This window comes from Oncorhynchus mykiss, chromosome 12, assembly GCF_057628025.1.
Source record: "Oncorhynchus mykiss isolate SJ-2025 chromosome 12, ASM5762802v1, whole genome shotgun sequence".
NCBI classification, from domain to species: domain Eukaryota; kingdom Metazoa; phylum Chordata; class Actinopteri; order Salmoniformes; family Salmonidae; genus Oncorhynchus; species Oncorhynchus mykiss.
The window spans coordinates 75,609,521-75,621,728 of NC_143033.1; the positions used below are offsets into that span (position 1 = coordinate 75,609,521).

A 12,208-nucleotide genomic window follows, 5' to 3' on the forward strand; every position below is an offset into this window, starting at 1 on the left:
AAGATTGGGAGAATGTCATATGGTCAGATGAAACCAAAATATAACTTTTTGGTAAAAACTCAACTCGTCGTGTTTGGAGGACAAAGAATGCTGAGTTGCATCCAAAGAACACCATACCTACTGTGAAGCATGGGGGTGGAAACATCATGCTTTGGGGCTGTTTTTCTGCAAAGGGACCAGGACGACTGATCCGTATAAAGGAAAGAATGAATGGGGCCATGTATCGTGAGATTTTGAGTGAAAACCTCCTTCCATCAGCAAGGGCAAGATGAAACGTGGCTGGGTCTTTCAGCATGACAATGATCCCAAACACACTGCCCGGGCAATGAAGGAGTGGCTTCGTGAGAAGCATTTCAAGGTCCTGGAGTGGCCAAGCCAGTCTCCAGATCTCAACCCCATAGAAAATCTTTGGAGGGAGTTGAAAGTCTGTGTTGCCCAGCAACAGCCCCAAAACATCACTGCTCTAGAGGAGATCTGCATGGAGGAATGGGCCAAAATACCAGCAACAGTGTGTGAAAACCTTGTGAAGACTTACAGAAAATGTTTGACCTCTGTCATTGCCAACAAAGGGTATATAACAAATTATTGAGATAAACTTTTGTTATTGACCAAATACTTATTTTCCACCATCATTTGCAAATAAATACATTAAAAATCCTATAATGTGATTTTCTGGAGAGAAAAAATAATCACATTTTGTCTGTCATAGTTGAAGTGTACCTAGGCCTGTAATTTTCATCATATCTCATCTTTTTAAGTGGGAGAACTTGCACAATTGGTGGCTGACTAAATACTTTTTTGCCCCACTGTATTTCAAACCTACGTTCAAACTCACTGCCTCTTTGTTTGGCATCATGGGAAAATCAAAAGAAATCAGCCACAAAAAATTGTAGACCTCCACAAGTCTGGTTCATCCTTGGGAGCAATTTCCAAATGCCTAAAGGTACTACGTTCATCTGTACAAGCAATAGTACGCAAGTATAAACACCATGGGACCACACAGCCGTCATACCGCTCAGGAAGGAGACGCGTTCTGTTTCCTAGAGATGTATGTACTTTGGTGTGAAAAGTGCAAATCAATCCCAGAACAACAGCAAAGGACCTTGTGAAGATGCTGGAGGAAACAGGTACAAAAGTATCTATAGCCACAGTAAAACAAGTCCTATAGCAACATAACCTGAAAGGCAGCTCAGCATGGAAGAAGCCACTGCTCAAAAACCTCCATAAAAAAAGCCAGACTACGGTTTGAATCTGCACATGAGGACAAAGATCATACTTTTTGGAGAAATGTCCTCTGGTCTGATGAAACAAAAATAGAACTGTTTGGCCATAATGACCATCCTTGTTTGGAGGAAAAAGGGGGAGGCTTGCAAGCCAAAGAACACCACCCCAACCGTGAAGCATGGGGGTGGCAGCATCATGTTGTGGGAGTGCTTGGCTGCAGGAGGGACTGGTGCACTTCACAAAATAGATGGCATCGTGAGGGAGGAAAATTGTGTGGATATATTGAAGCAACATCTCAAGACATCAGTCAGGAAGTTAAATGGGTCTTCCAAATGGACAATGACCCCAAGAATACTTGCAAAATGGCTTAAGGACAACAAAGTCAAGGTATTGGAGTGGCCATCACAAAGCCCTGACCTCAATCCTATAGAAAATGTGTGGGCAGAACTGAAAAAGCGTGTGCGAGCAAGGAGGCCTACAAACCTGACTCAGTTACACCAGCTCTGTCAGGAGGAATGGGCCAAAATTCACCCAACTTATTGTGGGAAGCTTGTGGAAGGCTACCTGAAACATTTGACCCAAGTTAAACAATTTAAAGGCAATGATACCAAATACTAATTGAGTGTATGTGAACTTCTGACCCACTGGGAATGTGATGGAAGAAATAAAAGCTGAACTAAATCATTCTCTATTATTATGCTGACATTTCACATTCTTAAAATAAAGTGGTGATCCTAACTGAGCTAAGACAGGGAACTTTTACTCTGATTTAAATGTCAGGAACTGTGAAACTGAGTTTAAATGTATTTGGCTAAGGTGTATGTACATTTCTGACTTCAACTGTAATTTCTATTCAATTAATGACACATTTGTCAACCAAAAATAATTATTTTGAAAAAAAAAAATCTCATTGGTCTGAATTTTTGTGTGCACTTACAAAAAACAAATGTGTTTTGACCTTGCTCAGGCTATTTGCTGGTATTTCACAAGTTATCTTTTCTTGTTCATAAACTATTTCACCTCCAAAGGCAAAAAAATGTAACAACAGTAAGGTGTGTGTCATGTACTGTAAATTATCCACTTTATATGATTGGCCTGGAGCCATCTTCTTCTGAGAATTCAGTGACCTCATCCTTTTTTTCTTTGACTCTTCTTATCAGGTCAATACATTTTTTTATTGTTTTTTAAAGTAAGATGGACAAATACGAAAGACTGAGAAAAAAAATCGTATGAAGGGTCAATTCTTGTTATATTCTTTTGAGGATTGTCTTTGAAGTGCAGATTTTATGCCACCATGGTATGTTTCAATATACACCACTGTGCAATACAAATAAGATAAGGGTGATTCCGTGGGAAGGTCAACCTGAGCATGTACAAATAAAGTTAGTAATTTCCAAATTAAACCACGTTGATAATTATTCTATATGTTGGAGTTCAAGCTTTATTTGACCAGTTTATGTAGGATATTTGGACCATTACAGAGTAGGCTACCAAGTCTCAAAAAAAGGTTTTCAGAAAGGGCTCACAGAGCTTGTTTTCCCACTCACAGAGCTTGTTTTCCCACTCACAGAGCTTGTTTTCCCACTCACAGAGCTTGTTTTCCCACTCACAGAGCTTGTTTTCCCACTCACAGAGCTTGTTTTCCCGCTCACAGAGCTTGTTTTCCCGCTCACAGAGCTTGTTTTCCCACTCACAGAGCTTGTTTTCCCACTCACAGAGCTTGTTTTCCAGCTCACAGAGCTTGTTTTCCCACTCACAGAGCTTGTTTTCCCACACACAGATGTCCTCCAGTGTTAGTTATGAAGACGTTAATGAAGCAATACAGACCAAAGTTTTGTTTCATTTTCTACTATCTTATCAAGATAGTGGAGTGACTGGAACAGGCAATGTAACATCCATCCAGGAAACAATTTGGTAAAATATGCACCGTATATTGGATCATCTTGAAACTTTCTCCGTAAAGCCAACTTTCAACAAGGTTTCATATGGTCTATAACTGGTTTCTTACATTTCATTATGAGTATCCTTTTTCAGCGCAATGATAGCCATAACATCCATAACGGTTGTGGATGGGATGGACATTGATGTATCATATCTTAGCTTCAGAAGCTTGTGAATCCATCACATTTTGACTGCTTATGTTCTGAGAAGTGTTCTTCAGACTTGCCCTGAAGTGATGGTTGATATCTTGAAAATGCTGTGTTCCAGATAAGATTCTCTTGAAAAATATATTCTGATTTCTCATACAATGCAGTGCTGTTTTTATAGAGAGAAAGATGAGAAGAGTGTATCAACAATTTGTTTGTCTTGAATATTGTTTCATGTGCATATTTTGTTACAATATTTCAGATTTTTTTAAATGACAAAAACCTCTTATATTTGTGTCGACATTCAACGGGTCTGTATTGCTTCATTAACATCTCGTCTTCATAACTAACACTGGAGGAAAGCTGTATATGTTTAAATATTTTTTTTTTTTAAAGGTGGTGCCTGGCCTTGTATTCTATTCAGGCTGCCTGTAGTTATGTTGATTTTTTATTATTATTTTTGTTATATTATTTTACCCCTTTTTTGTGATATCCAGTTGGTAGTTATAGTCTTGTCCCATCGCTGCAACTCCCGTACGGACTCGGGAGAGGCGAAGGTTGAGAGCCGTGCGTCCTCTGAAACACAACCCAGCCAAGCCGCACTGCTTCTTGACACAATGCTCGCTTAACCCGGAAGCCAGCCACACCGTACAGCTGGCGACCGTGTCAGCGTGCATTGGGCCCGGCCCGCCACAGGAGTCGCTAGAGTGCGATGAGACAAGGACAACCCGGCCGGCCTAACCCAGACAATGCTGGGCCAATTGTGCGCCACCTCATGGTTCTCCCAGTGGCGGCCGGCTGCGACACAGCCTGGGATCGAGCCAAGGATCTGTAGTGACACAGCTAGCACTGCGAAGCAGTGCCTTAGACCGCTGTGCCATTTGGGATGCGCAGCATCAGTCTCCCCAAAAAGTATGTCCATTTAATTTAACATCCATAACACTTCTTATTATCTTTATTTCTCCAACATGCCAATATTTAGAAGTCCACTTTTAGAGGATGTACGCTCACCCCAACGGGTACTATACACACACACATGAAACGTTTCATTTCTATTTTGTTTGTCCCTTCTGTGAGACATTAAAGTTGTTGATTTTTCATGCAAATGTAATTTCCATCATGCTGGAACCAGCCATGAACAATGAGGACAAGTTGTAAACTACAGTGACATACATTTCTTCAAGTCAGAACTTTCTCTCTCCTCCTATAGAGAATTGCCTCTGTGAAGATTTCCTGACGAAGCCCTTGCAGTTGCATTCAAGTGCACTATTATTCAACCGTTGTAGCCACAAGGGCACACAGCATGCCAGAGGTCTCAAATGACACAGAATGGCTGACTAGAGGAATTGTCTGTCAACATAGAGTGACTTGGAGTGCAGTGCCCCTGTGCTAATCACGCCTCCTCTATGACACGTGTACATGTATTCATTATGTAAGGGATAAGAGGCTATGCATTCTATGGAAACTAATGAACGACACATTGGCGGAGTGGACCTGACCTTCCACGGAGTTGCATTATTTTCCAGAGAACGCATAGAGCAACAAGTTAATTTAACACATTTGCCACTAGACGTGTTCATTTGCTGCTAGAAACGTGTTTAACATCCACTGAAGTAGCTAGCAAGTCTACTAGATGGTAACCAAACAGGCTTCCTAGTTTAGCTAACCAAACCATCAGTCCTAGCTTCCTATTATGAAAATCAAATTCAACAATGCCATTAATGTTTTCAATTCACTTTTGTTTTCAAAATTCTACCGTGCGCCATAGGGAACTAATGCACACTCTAGAATGCCCTTCAAGCCAATCAGAAACAAGTATTCAAACGTTGCCATGGTATAAGCATTTATTCTCTGGAGTGTCTACATGGAATGTCTACATGGAGTGTCTACATGGAGTGTCTACAAGGAGTGTCTACATGGAGTGTCTACATGGAGTGTCTACAAGGAGTGTCTACAAGGAGTGTCTACATGGAGTGTCTACAAGGAGTGTCTACATGGAGTGTCTACATGGAGTGTCTACAAGGAGTGTCTACATGGAGTGTCTACATGGAGTGTCTACATGGAGTGTCTACATGGAGTGTCTACAAGGAGTGTCTACATGGAGTGTCTACATGGAGTGTCTACAAGGAGTGTCTACAAGGAGTGTCTACATGGAGTGTCTACAAAGAGTGTCTACATGGAATGTCTACATGGAGTGTCTACATGGAGTGTCTACATGGAGTGTCTACATATGACTGCACAGCAAGCAGTGTGCGGTGTGTGTAACATTTCCAATAAATATTTTCAGAAGAGATACAGAAACAGCAGCAGAGTGGTGTGCTAGTAATAGAATGCTCTATTCTCTCGGTGAAGAAAACCATTTGAAAGACCACACCTAACCCATGGGCTATTCTATATGATGATGATGAAGACAGAAGGACATGCAGCACTGCTTACAGACATGCTGTATCTTCCTGACATCTGTGTCTCATTGTAAATAAGAGCTCATGTCTTAGGCTGCAGGCCCATGGACTGAAGACATAATGAATAGGCTCGATATTGAAAGATGCCACAAGTTCTGAAATAAAATAAGAAAATATTTCTTAATTATGTAAAGCAACATGCCTTACCTTTAGTAAAATGTCACTCCATTGTTTAATGGATTTCTCTCCTCCAATTTGACACCCATTTGCTGGGGCTCCCATTGCAATCTCATTGGATAAATCAGGTGCCAGTAAAGACAACATCTCTCTCAATACTAGCAAAATGAAGGTGCCTGCCCATGGAGAATCTTGCCATACCAGGATGTATTTTTTATCCATTCGGTTCTGAAAAAGAGGAACAAGAAAACATTGGGTTGCATTATCACCAAATATAAAATATTTTTTAATTTGACAACAATGCTCTGAGGATGTGAAATGCTAATGAAAATTGTACTTGTGCTTTTAGTTTTGATACCTCACTCAAACAAAAATTGAAGAAATGCATAAACATCAAATGAATTTATGCCATTATTTAGAGAATAAACCAGCATCTTAAAATAATATCTAAAACCTGCCAGAAACAGCACCTTGAAGGAGACGTACTGCTGTACCCCTTTTTAACTCAAGACTGTGTTTATTTCAATATTTCTCAGCTATGTAGCACTGTCATCCAGATAAGGGGCTATTTCAACATAACCTGGTGAATAATAGCACAAGGTCTGTAGCAGTGTTCCCCAATTGAGTGGAAACGGCAGAGCAGATCTCCCATCAGATGCCATCAGCAGCTGCACACACAGCCCTCTCCCTGGCCTTCCTGATCGCTGGGCCCCCCACAGCGAACAAACCCCAGGGCTCCGGGAGTCCAGGGAATACCAATTCAGCTCAACACCAGCTGACCAGCAAGAGAAACGATTTACACAGATTGAGGAACTACTTTTGCAATTCTGGTCAGTCTTGCATAAAGTATTGCATAAAGCCATTGAAGCTGCCTTCGAATAATCGTTAACCCTTACATACATTTTATTTGGCTTGTGGCCACGTTCATTTGACATTATATCGATGTCGGCACATAACGTATGGACATCATGTTCCCCCCATAGAGCAAACTATTAGAATCATTTGACAGCTGTGTTCTGCAGTTTTCCTCTACTATGATGTGTAGGGATTGCGACTGGCAGCTGTAGATGCCTATCAGCTACCTGTTGATTGGCCTTGGGACTGATTGACAAATGACATGACAGGTGCAGGCTGCTAGTACCTGCCCCCTCTACAAGGCAGCTGACAAGCTAGTGAGGGGTGGGTGTGTTATTGACAGTAAGGGCTGTCTTCTGTCCTGCCCTCAGAACAAGTTTGAATAAGGAAAACTCCACTGAGTGTGTAATCACAAGTGTAACCGGCATCAGTCTAACTTTTCTGAACAATGCCAATTCCTCAGCGGCAAATGTACAGTGAAGGTCCAACAAACCCTTGTGTTATACGAAATCACATTTGCTTTGCAGGTATGGCAAATCTTGTTACCTGAATTACAAGGTTTGGTTGGAATACACAGTTGATATGCAAGGGAAAGCACAGTGCAGTAACAAAAATAAAGATGGGGTACACATCAAGTTAGGGGTGGCAAGAGATTTTTACGTACCACCATTACCATATACTTAGGGAGTTTAACGGTCTCTCCTTGACCTTTAAAATCATGACACCATGTCACAGTCTTTCTGTCTCAAGTAGTATTAACTAGTTTTCAAGGCCCTCCCTGACCATAAACCCAGCTCAGGAACAGAATGGTACGTGACACAGCCCATGTCACGATGACAGCCTCGTAAAGGTGTAGGGCTCTATTTTCGGCGGCCATTAAACCCAGCACAATTCTCAAATGCACAATATTGTGCAATTTCAACCTCTTAAAGCAGGCACTCTGCTCTTTTCAAACCATTGCGCCAGGGTCGGTAATTTACCTGTCTTATATCAGCTCGCTTACGCTGAGGTGGGAGGGGTGGAAATATTTGAGGTGTGTCCTTAAAAACACGCACTAAAGTGCCAATTTCAGGCAGCACTGTGGGGGTATTAAGGACAGACCAAAAGCTGGTCTTAGCAGAAGGGCGTTGTCTATGGCATGGAATTAGCCTGCGGAGGCACCCGGTATCCAAATCAATAGAATAGCATATCACCAATGTTATATTAAAATATCACTTTTGGGAGCAGTTTTTGGATAATATTTATTTCCAGGTCCCTTAAAAAAACTTTAGACACATGCGATGCCCATTGAATGAAAGATGTCAGTAAGCCTATTTAGAAACATCAAGTTGTTATGTGTAGGAAGCCTATTTAGAAACATCAAGTTGTTATGTGTAGGAAGCCTATTTAGAAACATCAAGTTGTTATGTGTAGGAAGCCTATTTAGAAACATCAAGTTGTTATGTGTAGGAAGCCTATTTAGAAACATCAAGTTGTTATGTGTAGGAAGCCTATTTAGAAACATCAAGTTGTTATGTGTAGGAAGCCTATTTAGAAACATCAAGTAGTTATGTGTAGGAAGCCTATTTAGAAACATCAAGTAGTTATGTGTAGGAAGCCTATTTAGAAACATCAAGTTGTTATGTGTAGGAAGCCTATTTAGAAACATCAAGTTGTTATGTGTAGGAAGCCTATTTAGAAACATCAAGTTGTTATGTGTAGGAAGCCTATTTAGAAACATCAAGTTGTTATGTGTAGGAAGCCTATTTAGAAACATCAAGTTGTTATGTGTAGGAAGCCTATTTAGAAACATCAAGTTGTTATGTGTAGGAAGCCTATTTAGAAACATCAAGTTGTTATGTGTAGGAAGCCTATTTAGAAACATCAAGTTGTTATGTGTAGGAAGCCTATTTAGAAACATCAAGTTGTTATGTGTAGGAAGCCTATTTAGAAACATCAAGTTGTTATGTGTAGGAAGCCTATTTAGAAACATCAAGTTGTTATGTGTAGGAAGCCTATTTAGAAACATCAAGTTGTTATGTGTAGGAAGCCTATTTAGAAACATCAAGTTGTTATGTGTAGGAAGCCTATTTAGAAACATCAAGTAGTTATGTGTAGGAAGCCTATTTAGAAATATCAAGTAGTTAAAAAAGTCTGCTTGTATCTCGTTTATCATTTAGTTGAAAAATAATATGCAATGCAATTTGGGCTAAAGGCTACCGAAATTTGAATGCAACATTCCCATGTTGAAGGACATGACCTTTTTTAAAAGGCATATGAAAATGTGGATACATAAACATTTGTCATAACTAGGACTACTATAGTGTTACTACCCTATGTTATTTATACTCTAGAGTTATTTATACTCTATGCTATTTCATAAACTAGTAGCCCTATCTTTCACGAATAGGACGAACATTTTCTCCTGCCGGAGTTCATGACAACAGAACACCAAACACCATAAATACACAATTTAAAGCAACCACAAAAGGCTTCGGAGCAGTTTTTCATTGGCTAGTGAGTGGTCAAGCCCTCGTAACACCTACAACCTGCGCCCATAATTCCCACTGTCAAAATAGCCAAACTATTTCTGACACACCCACAACTTGAGTGCGCTTAGATTTATGTTAGAGGTTAGTTTGTTAAAATAGATCCCAAAGTGTAAATAAAACACATTCATTAACCAAGCACTTGCTCTCGCTTTCTTATTGACACCATGCCATCCAACTGTCTCTACTTGTAACTAATGATGTCACTTCCTTTATAAGTATTCACATAACTTCACGTAGCAATATTACACATTATTCTCATAAGTACAATTGGAAAAATGGAGCCTTTTGGTGCTTGTAATAGAATCACTTTGAGATCAACAAACAGTTAAATGGTCAAATATCCTACCATTGCATGTTGCAGAGCTAGAGAATAGCATGAGTAAGGTGGTCAGGACATCAGATACAATGTCCCAACCCTATCATACCCTCTACGTTACACATTAACCTGACATCATTACATCATGGTGGTCGTTAGCTCCTAAAACAGGGACATGTACTGTCCATAGGGAGGATTTCCTTTTGAATGCCTTTGTTAAACTATGTCTGAAATGTAGATGATTCTTCTGTACATTGTGAAACAATGCAAAGTGATGCAATACAGAGGAATATATCTTGGTTTCCGCTATGCTTTAATTTGTCTTCCTCTCTGAATTATCAGGAGACAAACCTTTGGGTACAATAATGCAATGTTTATATTATACTCATGGATGATTCCTTCAATCCATTGTAATGGTCCAAGTAATATGTATTATCTGTAGGTACACTATCAACATATTGTATGCATGCGGTGTGGAAAGTGCAAGGTTTACAAAGTTGCTGTGCTGTGCATGCAAAATACCATACTGCTTTATTGCAAGAGAATATTCATGGACAATTAATCATCCCTACTGCTTTACCGTCAACATAGTACGTGTTATGAATTGAGTTATAATTTAACATGAGGCCTTTTAGCATTAGTGGTAAAAACCAAGTAAAACTTGGGATTCAATCAGACCTGACATAGAATTGGGGGGGGGGGGGGGACTACCTAGTGTGGAAAAGCATGTTTATGCCACTGCAATGTGAGCTTGATTGAATTGAGCCCATAGTCAGATATTCACTGAACTGAGATCCATCGTGTTACAAGTGAATAGAACGAACAGGTACACGCAACGGAATACTCCATCTTTATTTGTGTCTCATAGACCAGAAGTCAAAATGTTCATATCTGAATTAACAGCAGTTTAAACATTTGCCACCAATGGGCTATGGCGCACTTGATTTCCTGTGCTGCAATTCACAGCTGCCGAAGATGATAAGGTAACCTAAACCAGGCCTCTAGGTGTCTTTCATGTTCTCCATTGTCTGTGACCCAGCCATCTGCTCACCTACAGCAGATGAAAATGCTTCTACAGGGATCCCTCCAGTGAGTTATATCACACAAGAATGGAGCCTGGGCCAGGCCACGCAGGGGATTCATACACTGTCTTAGACCGTGTTGACATGAAATGAGCTTTCCGCATAGCAAGTGGTATTTCAATTTCATCTCCTCCTCCTCTCCTTAAGATTGCTTAGCTTCTCATTTTCCAGACACATTTCCTGTAAATCCAAAATAAATCTCAGGGCTCTCCCACGGGCCTACCCATTTTATCTCATTTGCACATCTGAGAGCTGTGTTTGCTTAAAGATAGTAAAGTCTCATTGGTTAGGGGGGAAAAAACGACCAATGTGCAAGTTTGAAAGTGACTATGTTAAAGGTCACATCCCAGAATAACAGCTGAAATGTAATGAAGCAACAACGAGCATGCCTTTCTTTTGCAATTTCACTCCTTTTTGGGATAATTTACTGACTGCAGAGTTATTTCTCTATTTTCCTTCAGTATGTGACACATTATTCATTGCTGTAGAAATGTGGAGAGTATTGAGAATGGGATCTGTAGTTACATGATGCTTGCCAACCCAACATGCTATATACCACTTTGCCAAAAGTCCAGACACATAAACTCCTATTTTGTGTATGGCATTTACGACCCAGTTTAGAATACTGTGCACATGTACTTTACACTTACGCCTACTTACTTGATTCATTGCTTTTTATTTCAGAGTTTCTAACTTCCTTTGAGGACATGCTGGACAATCACTCCTACATCCTAATCAGCAGGAACGAAGACAAAATACATTCTGATCTCTCAGCTGTATGCCACTAATTCATGTACCCATTCAAAATGCTCAAGTTCTGTTCCAACTATTTCAGTGGCTGTGACTGAATAATATGCGGATCAAGCTTTCAATAAACAGGCAATGACAGCCATAACGCCCGATGGAGATTGAGAGGGAACAGAATGAGACCTGCAGATGTTCCTTTGACTTCCTCTCACACTGCTCTGGAGAACCACAGTTGGCTGTAGAGGGATCTTTCAAAATAGGCATCGACTCAATACTACTGTAAATATAGTAATTGCCACCATTCTAGCTTCACTACGAACAGTTTTAAGATGCAGAGATGGATGGACAAAGCATACATACAATGCATACACTGTCATTTTTGTTAATAAACATGAATAAATCCTTAATTTCACATTTGTTACTTGATGTGATTAATTTGTTTGCATTATCATTGGACTGAATTAGGATAAACCAAGATAAATAATGGGGTTTTGAGGTTAAAATACAGACAATGAAAACTAATGACAATGAATTAAAAAGCACATTCATCAGTATGTTTTGTGTTTCCTCTCCTTCGTGATAGGATCAAAAACATGATTGCAATCAACAACAAAAAATCTGCAATCATCTAATTGAATGATGCAAGCTTCCTTTCATAGAATAATCTTAACAACTTAATACATCCCCAGTTCTTCTTTTCTATTGCCTTTTGTTCCAGCTGCCAATGTGGATTTTCACTCCCTTTTGTAGGCCTTGCTTGAAATAGGCTTATCTCTGGTGAGGCCTC

The 12,208-nt window shown here is 40.0% G+C and overlaps 1 long non-coding RNA gene across 1 annotated transcript in view; it reads left to right on the forward strand.

The window, feature by feature from the left end:
* Window positions 1-11,830, forward strand: part of LOC149979373 (uncharacterized) — a 16,999-nt gene extending 5,169 nt beyond the window's left edge. The window contains exon 2 of the long non-coding RNA XR_016485264.1: window positions 11,359-11,830. This is a non-coding gene — a long non-coding RNA (uncharacterized LOC149979373). The remainder of the gene's footprint in view (window positions 1-11,358) is intronic.
* The last annotated feature ends 378 nt before the right edge of the window (window positions 11,831-12,208 follow it).